We start from the raw sequence: 7,718 nt of genomic DNA, 5'->3' as shown, positions 1-7,718 counted from the left end.
GAAAATGATAACCGTTATGACGAATGTGCTGAACAATTTAAAAACAAAAGAATCATTAGATTGCACGAGATTAAGATGAATATTGTCGCCTCGGACAATGCAGATATGAACTTCCAGATGAACTTCATTGCCTTGTTGATCAACTCTCTTATAGAATCAAGCTCATGCGGAAAAGCAAACACATATCCCTTGAACTACAACATGAAGAATACAAACAAAAGCAACATTGACTAGTGCTCCTACTTGCTTAATTGTTTGGTTAAAACAAAACAATCTTTTGATCCGTCCAGTCTAACAAGCAATTTTGTTGGACCATATGTTTTTTTAGTTGTATGTTTAATAACTTCTCTTTTATTTAATAACATTTAAATTCACATGTACTTCAATAGTAAAATGTTTTAAATCACATATGATTATAAAGACATAATGCTTTGATCACATGTGAATTGGTAAACTTTTAAAATAACTATAATAACATGTTATATAAAAGAAAAATAAATTAATCTTATATGATTGTAATAACAAATATATCTGTGACAACCCGAAGTTTATTCCATCGTCGTAACCCATTCTATCCATAAAAACTCATCTTTTGCGAATTGTTCCGATTTCGTTTTGAGTTAAGTTATCTAAATTGATATTTAGATTTTTATCTCGTAAGTGTCCAAACCCCTTAGAAACTCATGAAAACATTCCAAATTTTTAATTGAAGAATTTTTAGTTTTGACCACATCGGGTTACGACAACTTAATCGGGTGCGACCAAAAGCCCCGTTTAATGTCGGTATCAGGTAGAATTCCACCGTGTCCTAAAATCGAACCATATATAAAGTTCAAAGGACCTCATTTGAAGCCTTTTTCACTCTCTCTCTACTCTCTCTCCTCAAATCCAAGTCCTTGGTCCAAAATCATCCAATTCAAGCCTCAAATCGTTAAGGTAACTACCCTAACTCATAGATTAGCATCCTTAGCCTTCAAATTCGTGTTCAAATCATGGAATAGGACCAACATCATGTGTTTACGACCCTAGAATAGTCTTGGGCCGCAAACACACATAAAAGGGGTTTTTGAGCCCCAAAACCCTCCCAAATCACCTTTGGAGCTTAGATATGACTTAGGGCTTTCAAGACTGGACTTGGAACACCAAAACCTTATCAATTGAGGGATGAATATGAGTTTACGGCCCAAGAACATGCTTGGACCGTAAACACCCTTTCATGTGCAGTAAACTCCTTTTTAGGTGTTAAGATGCCCCTTAAAAACCTCCTAAGCCTTGGAATAAAGTCTAGAAGCAACCACAAACGAGTTAGGGGCCTTAAACTTGATAAAAACCACTCCCTTAGGAGTTCATGGCCGTAAACCCCCCAAGGAAAGGTTCCTGGGCCGTAAACTTCTATAACTTAGTCAAATGATGCCCTAACTTCATTCCATGGCTTGTTTAATGACTTAGAATCACATGTGATTAATCTAGGACCACCAAAACACATTAAGAATGGGTACATAAGAGTTTACGGCCGTAAACTCCTAGTTTACTACCGTAAACTCCTCAAATGGTCCTTATCTTGTTCAAATTCCATTCCAATGCCTTAAAACCAAGCCTAACATTACCCCTCAAGAGTTGTAAGACCATTTAGCACCCAAGAACACCCCCACCATGAGTTTACGGCCGTAAACTCATGGGGAGTTGGTCTTTGGGCCGAAAAACCCATTAGGAGTTTACTCTTGAAGAGCAAACTCCATATTCAAGCTATGCACACCCTTAGATGCTACCCGGGTCACTCCAAACACTTGAATTGAAGTGTTTTCGCGTCTCGAAGTGTTTATTCATATTTGATTAGTGGTTCAAGTCTAATTAGATACAAATGTGTATCTCTTCATATTACATAGGAACGTCGCGCGTTTTAAAGCCTCGAACTGACGTTTAACATCCAAATTGACACATTTCTCGACCGATGAGTTCATACCTCTACACCTTTTTCCGTGGTTTCAATGTTTTCAGGGGGGAATACAAGCAAAAGTACAAGAATATCTTGTACTCAAAATTATTATTTCATTTGAAATGTTTTCATATTCCGTATGCTTTTAACAATTGAAACCGTATTAACCAACCGTTTGACTTGCAGAGTTAGTTTTTAAACTGATTGCAAATCTTATTACATAGTGTTATATTGTATATTTCGCAAATGATTTTTCCACTTCATTATTGTTAAAAGTCATTAAACTTAGAACTTTAGATCCGTCTTTGATAACACTCCCCTTAGATGCGAGAGTGAAGGACTTCAGCACTTTAGATCCGTCCTTGATAAAACTCCCCTTAGATACGAGAGTGAAGGACTAGTAAACAGAGTTTTTCGTATTATTATTACTTTTACATGTCCTTGGTAAAACTCCCCCTAGATTCGAGAGTAAAGGACAACTTTTAAAAATTCATTAATCTTAAGATTGGAGACACGTCCCTGGTAACACTCCCCCTAGATACGAGAGTGTAGGACTACCCCTGTAACCAGAATCTCCTGGAGGGAGAGTGTGACTTGAGTGTATAGATCTATACAGGAATGACTACCCCACACCTGGCTGCTAGCTACAACCGAACCGAAAGGTTCAAGGGTGACAAAATTCATAAAAGGATACTGGCCCCGTTCGGAGCCTTATTTAGTCTGTAGTATGGTTATGGAACTCGCGATCAAGATTATGAAAACTTTATACTTATTTATTAGTTTTATATACGTGTTAAAACTAATGTACTTTTTCAAGGGTAACCAGACTTTCATGAAACTTCACGCACACACTTTAAGTATGGTAGATTCTTGTACATTACATTCAGATTCGATAACCAATCACAAACTTTTTAAGGAAAATAAGGGTTTTTCCTGGGATAACTGAACTTGTTTTTAACCAGAATGTGTAATAACCAGATAACAAACCGTTCTTAACCAAACTGTGTAACAAACGGATAACTAAACTTTACTTATAAGAAAATATGAGATTTTCTTGGATAACGACTTTTTTAGAAAACCAAAGGAAACTATTTCTTTTTTAGAAAACAAACCGCTTATGAACTCACCAACTTTATGCTGATTTTTAAACTGCTTGTATTCTCAGGTCCACATTAGATAGGTACCCACGATCTTTTGGAAGTCGGAGCGTATAGAAGACCCGTCTTAGCTTTTGTTCATATGATACATATATGTATAACACTTGTAACACTTTGTTTTCAGACAATGTAAATGAATCTATGTAATGTAATGTTTTGTGTTTACTATGCTTACTTTGTACATTGGTTGCGATACTTCATGATGTCCTCCGCCCCGCAACGTTTCCGCCTTCGGTTTCGGGGTGTGACAGATTGGTATCAGAGCCCTTTTTTATGGTGAACTAGTATACCAAACCTTACATGGTATAAGACTATAAACACTAAGGGGACTAAGTGCTCTGAACTAAAAGTATACTTTAAAATATAAGTACTTTTAAAAGTATACAAGTATACGTAACCGCCGGATTCCGTAATTATGAGTAGAACAAAACATAAGTAAACGGGTGTTGTACGCTACGGTTAAACCTAGGTAGTTATGTAGTCGTGTCTAGGGTCAATATAGCCTGATCAACTATATTCATTCGAGACACGGCCAACATGTGCTTGGGAGTGACTGTGGTGTTCAGCATGCCTAAAACTTACCCAATACCCAAACAACGAGCCTTCGTCGCAGCGAAACATGAAATACTATGGGAGTATTTCTAGAGCCAACTTCGTTATAGAAATCCTCATTCAAGCGTTACTTCTCAATTATTCATTTAGCGATAGTTTATCTGCTTTGATCACTCTTTCCTACTTTATAGCTTAATAAAATTCTATACCTGTCATAATGAGATATCTCTTGTTCCATATCTCTTGAATCAATATAGAGGACTTACCATTCTCTCTCTTTCTTGATCTTTTTAGATCAAGATGCCTCCAAGAAAGAGACCCAACTCAAAGAACAACAACCCTCCGCCACCACCTCCTCCCCAATTTGATCCCGTAATGTTCTAGGTAGCTGTTACTGCCGCAGTGGCAGCCGCCATGTCTCAAATGAACCCTGGTGTCCCCGGTGGTCCAGGAGGTGGTACCCAATCTCAAAACCAGGATGGTGGCCAGGGACACCGAAAGGAGTGTTCCTATAAGGACTTTATGAACGCGAAACCCACATCTTTCGATAGCACTAGAGGTGTCATTGCCCTAATCCGATGGTTCGAGAAAATCGAATCTATTTTCGAAATCTGTGACTGCTCTGAATCGGATAAGGTGAAGTTCGCCGCCTGCACGTTCACCGATAGAGACCTGACTTGGTGGAACGGCCGAGTCAAATCCCTAACCCTACCTGTAGCCAATGCTATGGGTTGGGAGGCCATGAAGGAACTTCTGCTTGTGGAGTACTGCCCACGGGGCGAGATGCAGAAATTGGAGCATGAACTTTGGAACTTAAAGATGAAGGGTTCTGATATTTCCGCTTACACTTCCAGATTCGATGACTTGGCGCTACTTTGTCCGAGAATGGTTACCCCGGAGAGTAAAAAGATTGAGAGGTTCATCTGGGGGTTGACCTAGCCAACCAAGGGAAATGTCTTGGCTGCAAAGCCAGACACCTACGACAGCGCCAAATGCCTAGCGCAAACCCTGATCGACCATAGCGATGACCTAGAGGAAGCAGCCACTACTCCTGAGCCGACAGAGAGGAGTAGTGAGAAAAGAAAATTTTGGAAGAAGAAGAAAAGTCAGCCGTCGCAGGAGTCCTCGACGAAGCAGCAAACTGTGGCAATTCACGCTGCTACTATCCCTGCTGCTGTTTCTGCCGTCGGATCCACAACTCAAACACCTGCCAATAGGTATGCTGGAACCCTCCCTATGTGTAACAAGTGCAACTATCATCACCTCACTTCCAGCCCATGTCGAGAGGTATTTTGTAACAATTGTGGCAAAAAGGGTCACACTGCGAAAAATTGCAAGACACCAACCCAATCAACCAATCAAGCTTATGGAGCGGGTATCAGTCAGGCCTGCTACGGTTGCGGCGAAGTCGGGCATTTCAAGCGAAACTGCCCCAAGAGAACAACAACTGGCAATATTGGAAGAGTCCTAGCTATGGGACAAAATGAGGCAGCCGCCGATCCCATCGTTGCCACAGGTATATTCCTCCTCGACAGCCCTCATACTTGCAATCCTTTTCGATTATATTGTTGAAAGAGAACCAGTTATCGATTCATTCAAACATCATCTTAATCTTAGTCCTCCATTAGTAACCGAAATGTCTACCGTCGAGATGACTATCAATGAGAAAGAGGACGCTAGCGATATATTCATAGGTTGTACCCTTACCCTCGGTGATCATTATTTTCCCATCGATCTTATGCCGGTTTTTCAATAAAGAAATTTGATGTTATCATTGGCATGGATTGGTAAGTCCCAATCATGCAGATATCCTTTGTTACGAAAAAGCCATCCGTCTTAATCTCCCCTCTGGCCAGACCCTCATAATCTACAGCGATTAACTTAATTCCAACCTTCACCTCATTTCATACATCAAAGCCCAAAAGCTTCTGCGAAAGGAATGCCATGCATTCCTAGCCCATGTGGTAAACGAGAAACAGGAAGTTAAAGATCGAGAGCATCCCCGAAGTCTGCAATTTTCACGATGCCTTTCGACCTAATCCCTAGAGCTACCCCCCGGTAGCCAAGTCCCCATATCACTTAGCGCCAACAGAAATGTAGGAGTTATCCAGTCAGCTTAGTGAGCTGCTCGACAAAGGGATCATCGGACCGAGTTCCTCACCCTGAGGAGCCTCGATATTGTTTGTGGAGGGGAAAGATAGATTCCTTCGGATGTGTATAGACTACCGCGAGTTGAACAAATTGACCATTAAGAACCGATATCTTCTTCCTCGAATAGACGACATTTTCAATCAACTTTAGGGAGCCAAATACTTCGCGAAGATAGACCTCAGGTCAGAGTACCATCAGATATGAGTTCATGAGAATGATGTTTCCAAGACAACATTCAGGACTCGAAATGGTCACTACGAGTTCGTAGTGATGCCCTTCGGTATAACCACTTTCCCTGATCACGTGGTAAGCGAGGTAGGCATACACGTGGACCCGTCCAAGATCCAGGCGATATAAAATTAGTCGGCACCGAATACACTCACATAAATCTGTCAATTCTTGGGTCTCGTCGACTACTATCGTAGATTCACTCAAAACTTTTCCAAGATTGCCAAACCCCTAACCACTCTGACATAGAAATGTGTACTCTTCTGTTGGAGACCGTGTCCTGTTGAAGGTCTCGCCCTAGAAGGGCATGATACGCTTTGGAAGACGCGGAAAACTTAACCCCAGGTACATAGGACCTTTCGAGATCCTCGTTAGGATCGATCCCATAGCCTACAAACTCCGACTACCCTTAGAACTTAGCAGCATCCATCCGGTATTCCACGTCTCTATTCTTAAGAAGTGCCTATTCGATGAAACCCTAGTAATCTCTTTGATGAGACCGAAATCAACGAATGTATGAACCCCATAGAAGAACCAATCGAAATCATAGATCGAGAGATTAAACGTACGAAACAAAGCTGTATCCCGATAAGTGAAGGATCCGAGTTCACTTGGGAGCGTGAAGATCCGATGAAACAGAAGTATCCGTATCTCTTTCCAAATCCTTGAGTTGTATCCAAAGTTTGAATTTCGGGATGAAATTCCCTTTAACGGGGGGATAATGTGACAACCCGAAGTTTATTCCACCGCCGTAACCCATTTTGTCCATAAAAACTCGTCTTTTGCGAATTGTTCCGATTTCGTTTTGAGTTAAGTTATCTAAATTGATATTTAGATTTTTATCTCGTAAGTGTCCAAACCCCTTAGAAACTCATGAAAACATTCCAAATTTTTAATGGAAAAATTTTTAGTTTTGACAACATCGGGTTACGACAACTTAATCGGGTGCGACCAAAAGCCCCGTTTAATGTCGGTATCAGGTAGAATTCCACCGTGTCCTAAAATCGAACCATATATAAAGTTCAAAGGACCTCATTTGAAGCCTTTTTCACTCTCTCTCTACTCTCTCTCCTCAAATCCAAGTCCTTGGTCCAAAATCATCCAATTCAAGCCTCAAATCGTTAAGGTAACTACCCTAACTCATAGATTAGCATCCTTAGCCTTCAAATTCGTGTTCAAATCATGGAATAGGACCAACATCATGTGTTTACGACCCTAGAATAGTCTTGGGCCGCAAACACACATAAAAGGGGTTTTTGAGCCCCAAAACCCTCCCAAATCACCTTTGGAGCTTAGATATGACTTAGGGCTTTCAAGACTGGACTTGGAACACCAAAACCTTATCAATTGAGGGATGAATATGAGTTTATGGCCCAAGAACATGCTTGGACCGTAAACACCCTTTCATGTGCAGTAAACTCCTTTTTAGGTGTTAAGATGCCCCTTAAAAACCTCCTAAGCCTTGGAATAAAGTCTAGAAGCAACCACAAACGAGTTAGGGGCCTTAAACTTGATAAAAACCACTCCCTTAGGAGTTCATGGCCGTAAACCCCCCAAGGAAAGGTTCCTGGGCCGTAAACTTCTATAACTTAGTCAAATGATGCCCTAACTTCATTCCATGGCTTGTTTAATGACTTAGAATCACATGTGATTAATCTAGGACCACCAAAACACATTAAGAATGGGTACATAAG

The sequence above is a fragment of the Lactuca sativa genome, chromosome 4, assembly GCF_002870075.4.
Source record: "Lactuca sativa cultivar Salinas chromosome 4, Lsat_Salinas_v11, whole genome shotgun sequence".
Classification (NCBI taxonomy): Eukaryota; Viridiplantae; Streptophyta; class Magnoliopsida; order Asterales; family Asteraceae; genus Lactuca; species Lactuca sativa.
Note: the sequence above shows the minus strand (reverse complement) of the source record.